At 29.7% G+C, this 12,240-nt stretch overlaps 1 long non-coding RNA gene across 1 annotated transcript; it reads right to left on the bottom strand.

The window, feature by feature from the left end:
* Positions 1-2,897: 2,897 nt before the first annotated feature.
* LOC149906260 (uncharacterized) lies at positions 2,898-4,137 on the bottom strand. The gene is made up of 2 exons (XR_016457028.1): positions 3,873-4,137; positions 2,898-3,415 (listed from the first exon to the last, which is right to left on the bottom strand). It is a non-coding gene; the product is annotated as an uncharacterized LOC149906260 (long non-coding RNA).
* Positions 4,138-12,240: the final 8,103 nt, after the last annotated feature.

The raw sequence follows: 12,240 nt of genomic DNA, 5'->3' as shown, positions 1-12,240 counted from the left end.
ACGTAACAGCAAGCGATATCCGGAAAGCGATATAAATATGTGTATAAATAAAGAAAGTGCAGTGAAAGTGGAACCTTGCACTTGAAAGTGAAACCGAAGTTGTTTCCGCTAATGGTACGGCCACACAGTGCCAGAAATATTAAAGTGGAAGTATTTTTTTTAAATAATAACTATGAAAATTATGGAATTATATTTAAAAACCGTTTTGTTGCTGTTTGTAACACTTGTTAGTTATTATCTAATACTTACTAGAAATTAAAAAAAAATTGACGTATTTACTCTTATAAACTTAAACTCAAATATTTATTTATCCATCTACGCTTCGTTTAGAAGCACTTTCGAATCGTCAAGTACCGGAAAAAAATATACCACCGGTAAACCGGTTCGGAAAGCAGTTTGGTTCTACTGAAAATAATCGACAAGAAACTACGTAAATTAATAAGAATTGACAATCATGCATTTTATTTAACACATCTGGTCATCTCGAGGCTTTTCAGACAAGAACTGATAACATGAATAAAATTGTTCATAGAAATTTAACTTCATATTTTTTAAAAATATATATATTCATCCGAGTCGTGTGTGGACGAACCTTAATATTGTACTCATTAATAATATTAAATAACTTGCTTACAAAGAAATGATAAATATAAATAACATTATATATTATTATAATAACAAATGTCATGTAATTAGATTTTATGCATGTACTAGCGGTCCGCCCCGGCTTCGCCCGTGGTACATATTTACGTTTTCTCTACATAAAAACCATCCTCGTACTTCAAGGAATATAATAAAAAAAGAATTATCGAAATCGGTTCAGCCGTTCTCGAGTTATGCGCTTACCAACACATTTTGCGATTCATTTTTATATATAAGATTTATCATAGTTATGTAATTTTAAATTTCTCAGCTAATCTTATTGAAGAGAAGATGGTTAAAAATTACCTTCTGTAATCCTGGATTAACTTAGACAGTTTTTTCTTAAATCTAACGTAACAAACATACAGACATGCACTCACATATAAAACTTTCTATTTGCAATAAATATTATGGGAATCAAATTTATAATATCAATTTACAGAAAGTCATCCTATGAAGCAAGAAGGCTACAAAAAAATAAATAGCTGATAAATCGCCAAAATACCTTACCGTGTATCATTTGCATTATTTTAATATATCTAACTACAAAATCAAATTATGTTTTATACTACAACATGTTTATTTAGAAAATCTCATTGATAAGGAGCAAGAATTAAAAAAAAATAGACATACTTCACATCATAACCACAAAATAATTTTCCGATAACGAACTTTCAATTCCGCATGATAACAATAAGTATTAAAATAAATAACGATATCATTTGTATTCCAAATAAAAACAATCCACAATGAGCCGCAACAATAGAATTACCATAAGATTTGCCATCTCGAAAATATCTAATGAATACACCTTTTTTCAAATCGGTTAGAGATAGCGCACTCTCGCCATTGTCTGAATAACAATGCAAGATATTTTCTATTGTAATTAATTTAACCCATTGAGAAAATAATTGTATACAACAATCTCTACATATTTTATTATTGTTTTATTGGCGGAACTGTGTGAATTTTTCAATTTTATGTAAATCTGAGGTCTGTACGAAAATAAATAATAAGTAATGCTAACTGGATGATAACTAATGTGTAGGAGGTAAAAATCATTTATAATATCAGTCTGATAATATCATCGAGCATTCTGTTGACAGTAACGGTCCATTAGTTTTTACATTACATTAATAACATCAAAAAAGACATTGCTTTTTAAAACACTATAATTAGTCATATAGGTACAATAAAGATAATCAACGATCAATAAAATTATAATAAGCATTTGCACAATCAGTGTCAATTCACGTTACTTCTCCTACAAAAAAATCATACATTCCGTTAAAAATATGATGATATCCCAAATCATAAAACCTGTATGGATACAGATCAATACTATCGTAATCAAAGCAATAATCATGTGAACTACACTTTCCCTCGGTTTCACACACATATTCCCACTATTGTTCAGTTACCATTCATTTGCACGCATTTTTGCTGTGACATATTATGTAGAAATCAACCTGGAAATCGTCGATCGATATAAGAAATCATGTACAATGTTCTCATAGATTTGGTACTGAGTATTATGTAGTTTTTAATCACTTATGCAATACTGCGATTGTTACTTATTCGAACAATAACTAGTGCATTGGGGGGAATTTCGGATGTGGAGTAATTACGGAAAAATGTGACACTTCAGAGTAGGTATCGTTTTTTGTTAGTATCGTGAAAGTATCATATGAAATGGTACAGGTAAAGGTTAGTATATTACTTACTCTGTGATAGAGGTGCACATGCAAATCCCTTCAAATGTTTTTGCGAAAAAGCAACGACAATCATAAATGTAATAATAACGTTTTCCTGGTTTTGAGTTGGTAAATACACAGTAAAAACATGGAGTCCAACTATTTACACTAAATCATTTCAATATAAATTATATTATCATTTATAACATCATTATTCAACCCATTCACTATTTTTTAGCATAATTACCAACAAAGATTATGGCATCATAATATTACTCATTATATGTGGAGTAATTTATTATTCAATAATGAAAGTAGGTAATATAAAGTACAGTTTACATCAATCTTGGACACATAGATAGACAAGGATAGAGATAAAAAATTCTATATATAATAATATGATGACTCTTGAAGATTTGTATATTACAGTTTTTTCTAGATGACACGCCAATCTAAGGCTAATAGGGTAACGGCACCAGTGGTCAGCCTCATAACAGCTTTTTGAAGTTTTGACAATTGCCATTTCTACAACAATCGTCGAATAAAAAAACGTACAACATGTATGGATTTATTGTTTATTGTAGTTTCGAATCAGCGTTTATCAAAAACAATAATTCTCTTAGTAAAATATATAATTAATTTTAAACAAAAAATGGCCCAGTGTCCCAGTGAACAGCCTCTAAAAACCAATAAACAGCCTTGTTGAACCCAGTGTTCAGCCTTTAGTAAGTATAACTAATTATGAGATCAAAATAAACAATGTTATATCAAAATCAACTATATTAATCACATTTTTATAGCAACGATTCACTAAGCACAAAAAATATATATTGTACATAATACAAATATTATTTTAAACATACTATTACAATCTCTTTGTGTCTTCTTATTTTCTAGGAATTTCTTATTATTTATCATAAAAACAGCAATAATTCTTTTTAAAAAAATCAGCGATATTAGTTTATAATATTATTGATGTATCTATAATCCACAATATATATAATTATATAATCAACCACAGGAGGATCTCTTTCGGAGGATTTCTCTGGAGGATACTGTTGTCTTGGCGGCATTTTTAGCTAGAAAAAAAGGGAACAATAATAACTTTTGGATATGAATACACATAATACCATTATTTCAGGTAAAACTTAACTAACATGAAGTATTACTTATATATTTAAACACAAACATTCGCATTTATACTTAAAATATTATTTCAATAACATCGTGGCTGAATATTGGATCATTGAGACCACAGATTGAGACCCAGTGGTCAGCCGCTTGAAAAAAATATTTTGAAATGCGGCTGACCACTGGGTTTTCTAACAATTAGGAATAATCCCAGTAATCAGCCCCAAGGGCTGTCCATTGGATCTTTCATAAAAAATCAGTATCCAATAGTCAGCCCCTCAAATTTTTAAGTAAAAAAACAATATTTTTTATCAAATTTCATAAAATTAAATGCTCTAAGTAATCTATAAAGTTATTATCTATAAAACACAATCACATTTCATACTAAAATATGTTATTTCTCACCTTTCAAAAGAACACCACGTGAAGCAAAAAATATTGCAGACATGACACTTTTGCTCTTGTCGGCGGACAGCACCTGTACGAACGTGTTTACTTCTCTCCCCTGACCCCCTACTGCTCCTATCGCGTGATGCATGAACCAATAACGAAACAGAGCTTCTATTTAAGTGCGCGTGATTTGGTTATTTTGATTACAGCGATATTTATGGCCAATAAACAACGCAATAGGCTGATCACTGGTGCCTGGCTGACCACTGGTGCCGTTACCCTACTTAGGTGTTAATTTAAAACATAAACATGTTGATTTTCTTGTCAGTTTTCCTTTGGGGGTTTGATATGGTTGACAGTGGTCAACATCCAAGTGGTTGACTCCAACAACCAAAAGATGATTTCACTTTTAAACTAAGTCTAGCGTTTATAAGAATCATATTCAAATTAGCCATAAGCCAACAGAGGGTTATTATGTAGCTTATTCTATTAATCTCAATACAAGTAAAAGCGATATTGCGTCGTAAAGTGAAAATAGTTAATCAATCATAACGATGTCCTCAGCGCATGCGCATCACGTACTGTTATGACATATTGAGTAAGCTCAACTATGCGGTGTTTTGTATAGAGATGTAATGGGACTTTTTGTGGGCTGTGGAAATGGTTTCTGTAATTCACTTCTTATAGGATGTTAGAGTACTGTTTTTAAAGAGGATTGTACATATAAGGATAGGAAAGATATTTTATGTGCTAAATGCTTAGGTATAATAATATCTATCGAAGTTTTTATTCTTCAAACGCTGTTTTCCTCGCTGGTTTCACACGATGTTTTCCTTGAGTATTAGTGATTTTGTCCATATGTGCGGATAAATTGACAAAACCATATTATATCCTTCAAGCTTTCCTTATCAATTTTAAGGTCTGAGGTCCTTACCACTGCTCCAAATCTATAAAATATAATTTATTTAAGTCCCGTTTCATCATTTTCATTGTACTTTCAATAAATATTTTTTTCAGTCACTAAAAATATAAATAATTGATTTATCGATAAGCCCACTGTACCACAAGCCTATTAAATAATAGTGAAAGTGTCGTTACGCTAATTACCCACATCCGATTACGTTTTGCTCACACATCATTTATTTTAATGATTTTTTGATTTAATCTCTTCCTCCTTTGCGCCATATGAGGATGGAAGAACTTATAGATAACGGCTTATCTTTTTTACAGTCTGGTTCTTTTTAACCGACTACGATGAAAATATAGTTTGTAGCCATGTAACATGGCATAATATGCTATGTGAATTCATATAAGCTCAAACTCAAACATTTATTTATTCAATTAGACTTCTTTTAGAAGCACTTTCGAATCGTCATTACATATTTTTAACATTTACCACCGATTCGGAAAGCAGTATCTATGGAGAAGTACCGGCAAGAAACTGCTACATAACATTACTGTAATATAATTTATCACTCTCACTTTAACAATGCAGCTAAATTTTTAACATTTTTGTTCGCCACACGGATGGTTCTTATGGAATATGGAGAGAAACACGAAAAAGGGTAATTCAGCAGAGAAACGTCTGCTGGGGCAGCTAGTAATAAATAATAGATAGTAAAATTACAATTTTTTTTACTCTATAACGTCGATGAAACTATACTAATCATCTTATTTAATGAGTAGCGAATACCTGCTGGCTGCTGCATAATTAAACACAAAAAAAAAAATACAATTTTTTGCCCTAAATGTATCAATGACATTTTTAGAACATTTCTGACACTTAAATAACTGCGTCCAAAGAAAAATATGCCAATGCTCTCGAATTGAGCATATCTAGAAAGTGGTTTGTTAAATTGGGCATGGATTCATTTGGGCATGCACTGTGCACATGCTAAACATGTTTATGATCGTAATTTACCTTTCATTGTAATTATACCAAAATAGGAGGCTATAATTGCCATTACTCAGCTAAAGAAAGCTTGACTTAGAATGATATTATTTTCTATGTTGTTTGAGACTAGATGCCGATTGCCGAAAAAATAAATATATTTTGCTATTAGAAAGTCTATTAGTTATTTGGTAAAGATGCAGCTTTGTAATCGTGGAATAATTTTTAAATCGATCGAGTACCTAGGTTTTGTATTAATATCGTAAGAAAAACAAAATCTTAATTGTTTTCCTGTTAAATAATTATCTAGGAAACATATTATTTGCTACTTAAACTAAGAGAATTACAAACTATTTTCCTTTAATACTACTACTATGGATTAAAAAATGTGTGCGTGTACTAGTGTACACACGTAAGAAGTGAAACTTCTTTATGACTTTATTTTTCAAAAAATAATTAACTATATGCAACTTTACAGAAATACGTCGAATCACGCGTGGCAGGGATAAGAAAAAGATGGCGCGTAACGGAAAAATGTCACGCGTAACGAAAAAATGTTACACTAAATTTTTTCCAACCCCGATAAAGAAGTTTCACTTCAAAAAAATACAAACTTTCGCTATAATATAATGGTGTATGTTTTAAAGTTTGAACCTATTAATACTTATCAAACGACAAACGAACATGTTTTGCAACTTTAAAAACTAGTAGTTACGGAAATCCTCTGAGCCTAGTAAAAGTTATGGACAAAGTTTTCTACTGTCTCTTTAAATCAATAAATTTCCTATCATATTGACATGCTTTCCTGTACCTACCTACTTCGTCATACAATACCACAGAACTATATCGAGAATCGAGATATAGTTCTGTGTACAATACCACTAAGTAATAAGTACTTAATAAAATATATAAAGGTTTTTCCATAATAATTCATATTGTATTATTGAGTTGGTAACTCTTAACTAAAAATTTGATGAAATAAATTATATTTTAAAGACTTCAAATCCTCATATAGTTCTTAAAAAATTATAGCCCACATTAGGTCTAAAATATATATTAGTACTAGCGGCCCGCCCCGGCTTCGCCCGTGGTACATATGAAAAATAGATGTTGGCCGATTCTCAGACTTACCCGATATGCACAGAAAATTTCATGAGAATCGGTCCACCCGTTTCGGAGGAGTATGCAGACTAACATTGTGACACGAGAATTTTATATATAAGAAGAAGATATAATATATTTGAGATAGCAACAACATTGTATGAATAACTTATTCATATAATGAGCCGTGAAAGCTCGAACGAAAATCTAGACGGAATAAACACTAAGAGAAAAGTACCTCTCTCATCATTGATGTGATAGCAGGGCTGTACAACCTTGATAGATTATTAATAATAAAAATAATTAAATTATGTTTTTTTCCAGAATAACGCACGTGAAAATCAAATGTAGACTATTTTCGAATTATATAATACGATTCAAGACGGTTCATGTCATTAGCCTACCCGCAAGTTGATAGGTATCCGAAACACTTTATACTATGACAAAGAAAAAGAAGAAAACGTAACATACAAATTATAGTTTTCAAAACATTGAAGTATATTTGTTTTATATATTTCATTTAAATAACTATTGCTTCTTTTTTTCACATGATATGAAGCAAAAAACATATATGCCGGTTTTTACATCGAAATCTATTCAGAGAGCAAAAATTTATCAACCAGATTATATTTATCTCTATATAAGGTTTTCCACAATACTAAAGTGAAAGGTTCACATTTCACAAGACACCTTGTGTGAGGAATCATCAAGAAAATATTCTTATTAAAGTATTACAGTAGCGCTAAGAATTTATTTGCAATTTTCCTTTCCCTTATAAGTCATTAAAACTATGTTTAAAGTTATTATTGTAATGGCTGTTTATAGATTAGAAAAGAGCAGGCATTTAATATTACATGATATATTATGTATACATTAAAATTACATTTTAGTTTAATTTATTTATTTGGACGTATCTAAACAAAAAACATTACAATAGGTTCAGCAGTTTTTACTTTCAACGTGCGATAAAAAAAATTATAAATTATAGTGTATTGTGTGAAGATAAAACCAATTTATTGAATACAAAGAACATAATTGAATATTGATTGAATGTGCTTTTTTGAAGAAATTATTGGCTTTATATTTAGAGAGAAAATAGTACCTATTCCAATGTTTGCAAGAGCGACGAATGTAATAATTTAAAGTTTTGAGAATCATTGAAAAGTCTGCCAGTGTAGTATTTTGTAAACATAGATTCTATTTAACTATATTATATTAAATATCGCTTAGAATGTATAAGTTTTGCTTTATTCCTACTTATTGCAACCTTTCATAAACCTCTCTAATCGTAAAAACGATGAGCAAAGCGTATTAGTAAATCTGATGAGTATAATTAAAATATTATTATGTTATTATCATGTATAATATTGTTTATTAGAGGTTTTAATTGTTATTAATTTTTGTTTGAAATGAAGTGTGTAAAATGTTTTGAATAATTATATAGCCATCAGCGCTGGGTCAGTAACCTTAAGCGTTTTTTAAATACATTAGTAAAATAACTACGTATATATCATATTATTAGATACCCAGAACCATAATTTATTTATATAAATTATGGTTCTGGGTTTAAATAGCGTGTAAATTGATGTAGCGTAAAAAAGAGTTAACGAAATCCTCTTAATTCACTTGATTATTATTCTTCTATTCTATCTTTACATTGTTTTTAACAAATTTTGTAATTAACCTATTTCCATATTTAAAAAAAAATTATTTATCGTTACACGTTGTTTTTATAACGAATTGTTTATTTACATTTTTTATTTATTTTACCGTTTATGTACTCGCAAAATATGCTTATGTTAACATTTAAGTAACTATCTTTTTCATATAAGCATATTTTATTACTGTCTCTTCTTCAATTCGATTCAATAAATAAAGATTCGAAAGTTTATACGTAGGTAGATGCTCCTTCGTGAATGTTTATTGCTCCTTCACACAAAAATTATTGCTGATTTGGTTGAAATATTGTATGCAGATTACAATATGACATGAAATAACTTTTTAGCAGGGTAAAAAAAGTAAGAGTAAAGCTGGTTGCTGAAACTAAATAATACTTTTTTATGATAACGCATATTTTACCTTTTTATTGCGTAAATTTAATACTAATACAAATTTTGCACCACAATCAATCTTAGATTCGAAGTTTAGTCAACAAGCATCATGGTATGTTTTGCGTTATATACTACATTTTTTGGTTTCGTGAACATATGTATATTCTTAAATAATTTAAAGAATTCAAATATTAAAGTGTTAAAGAACTTTAATTAAACACACGCACCTTTTGTATATGTTAAAAATGCAGAAAGCTAACCCGACGAGCTTTCAAAAGACGAGTTTTCACCACGCGACGGATTTTATATAATCGGCTTTCAAAATATAACCATATTATACGTCTGTATGAAATAAATCTTTCAATGTGTCAATGCCCTTAAGGTGAATTAAACATTGCTAATTTTATTCAGATGTTATTTTTAACGATGTGATTTAATGCTTTGGTTGTGTTTGTTATTTTTAATTTGCTTTAAATTATTATACGGGAAGACAATTAATTTAAAGATCGTACTTTTTATAATTTATCACATATTTGACACCAGCAGTGCCTGGAAAAATATTGTCATTTGTCATTTCTTTTTCATCATTTATTATGCTAAAATACATAGATAAGTACTATAATACACTTATTTATACTACAAATAGAATAAATTATTTCTAGATAATTCGAGACGAAACTCCCGTGTTCACGCGAACTGAGTTGACTTTCAATTTTATGTCTATAGGAAATGCGTGTGCGCACTGCACGCAAACATGCACATTGCACAGACTATCAGCTGATTGTTATAAGGTTATTGAACTTTATATCGTCAAATATTAAATGAAAGTCTCTGCAGTAGATATAAAACATGTAAGGAAAACAATACATTTCACATTTATAAAGGCGGCCTTATAGCTAGGTAGCCTTCTCTACCAGGCAACTCTAAAAGAATTAAGAAACCAATATTATCACATTTTTACACTTACTTATTCCACCGATTTATTATTTATCGTGATTACACTTTAATAAAACATTATTTTAAAAAATCGTACATAGTTTGAATATTAACCGCATAAACCTTGTAAATAATATTCCGATAACAATATTATAAGGTTGTATACATATAGATATACAACCATATACAACAGATAATTTGATAGGTAGGTACCTACTATACTAGTAGTTACTATAGAAAGAGAAGTAAGCCCTGTCGCGGTCGGTCATTATGAAGTACAACTATAATCGGATATCCGTTCCATAGGATTATAATTTATAAGTGAAAGTTTACCGGAATTTATCCACATACAATTGATTGAGCCTCATTAATATCTCCTATTTGGTTATCTTGTCAGTACCACATCAGTACCGAGATTCTATGAAACCTTTGAGCAAATAATTGTACATAATATACAGTTATATGTATAACGCGAAGGATTTATAAATGTTTAATTTGATCATGAAAGTGTTGAACGATGTACTTTTGCTATCGCAAATTGTTTGTTTGTCGACAAAATTAGAAAGTATTGAATCGTCTAAAAAACAACGTAATTGCAATTATACTCCGAAGTTATTTACTAGAAATTTCTCCCTATGTGTATTGATTATATCAATTACTAGATGTGCTACGTGGTTTTACCCGCAGTGCTCTTATTAGTTTAAAACGTGATGATGTAATATCGTCCTCGATGAATGGGCTATCTAACACCGAAATAATTTTTCAAATCGAACCAGTAGTTCCTGATATTAGCGCGTTCAAACAAACAAACTCATCAGCTTTATAATATTAGTGCAGACTTTTCAATTATTTAGTAAAGACGAAACCATCAGATTGAACAATACGAAACCATGGCGTCACCGAATTTTCGCGGTTACGAAATAAAAAATATTATAACTATTACAGCACTTGGCTATTGCTTACGTAAAACAATAAAATCTATGTTTTATGGTGGATAGCCAGTGACCCGCGGATTTACTTCAGTATTTGTACATAAGGTAGTGTTGTATTGCATTGCTATTGTTTTGTAAAAGTTCCTGGTAACTTGTTAAGTGTGATGGTTTAAAATATGTAATGTGTAGTTATTAGCTAGTCATAACTAGCTTTTCGCCTGTTGCTTTGCTCACAGAACTAAATTAAGTATTTTCTTAAGAATATCGCTTTCAATATGTTCAATATGCCTTCTCAAGTTATCAACCATTGTAATTTTTCGAGGTTTATTCTGTCTCTATGAAAATATACATTGAGATAAATTTATGGTAAGTATATTTGCTTTAAAGACATACGTTATAAACCGTGTTTCGCTTTCAACCATTCATTGAAACCATTATTCCAATTTAAAATTCAGAATCTTAAATATCATATTTAGGTACGATTTGTTTGGTAAACTATGTAACCTTTAGAAGAACCGTAACATGAGCTATATTCGATTTGAGGATAGGGCGTGGTTCGAACACTCTTCATGTCAGATGCTAGGGATGCCACAAAAATAAGACAATAAAAATAAAGTCAATAAATTTCACTTAACTTGTTATTGCTGCATTCAAAGCTGCCATTTTACTACATAAAACATAAAGCTCAATTATCGTCTATAAATGTTGTAAAGAGATAGGTAATAAGTTTATATAAAATAATAAGGTACCTACACATTATTTCAACCATAAAATTATAAAATACAATTTCACAATGTTATTTATTTTTATTATAAGAGAAATAAAAATTCATTGCTATTAGGTACGAAGTAGAGTACTATACAATTACTTGTCAGTTAATATTTTTCTTTATTAGAAATCCTATTTAAATTCTTTATCATATTTTGATAAAGCAATCAAATCAAAAAAATGTTAAAATTCTATATAATTTTATCCTATCGTAAATTTTTATTTTGACAGCCCTATGGTGTGATTGAAACCGCAAGAAAATCCAACATTTAATGAGCAAGCCATCTCTTGCAATCCACAGATACAAAATAAACACTGAACCAATAATTTCACAAGTCGAATCTATCTGACTGTGACGGATTTTTTTTGTTTTGTAACCGCATCTATTTAAAAATTGTACGTGATCGAAAAACAAAACTCAAAACGTAAAAAACAGGAAAATTATATTCGGAAACGATTTCGATAGTTTATAATTCTAGCTGTAGATGATATTATACCTGAAGTTAACAGTAGGTATGTTTAATCTATGATCAACAATGGAATAAGTATCTAGGAAATAGGAATATTAAATGGGAAAACTTTCTTAAGAAAATATCTATGAAGCAAATAAATGCATTAAACATTGGTATGTCTACAAAATATATGCAACAAAACAATTAATCTACAATATATTCAATATAACATTTTCGAATATTCTGTTAATA

Source organism: Colias eurytheme, chromosome 8 (genome assembly GCF_061535395.1).
Source record: "Colias eurytheme isolate Ceu_HAF_F1 chromosome 8, ilColEury1 Martin Lab GWU primary, whole genome shotgun sequence".
NCBI lineage: Eukaryota > Metazoa > Arthropoda > Insecta > Lepidoptera > Pieridae > Colias > Colias eurytheme.
Note: the sequence above shows the minus strand (reverse complement) of the source record. Positions and strands in the feature narration are given on the sequence as shown.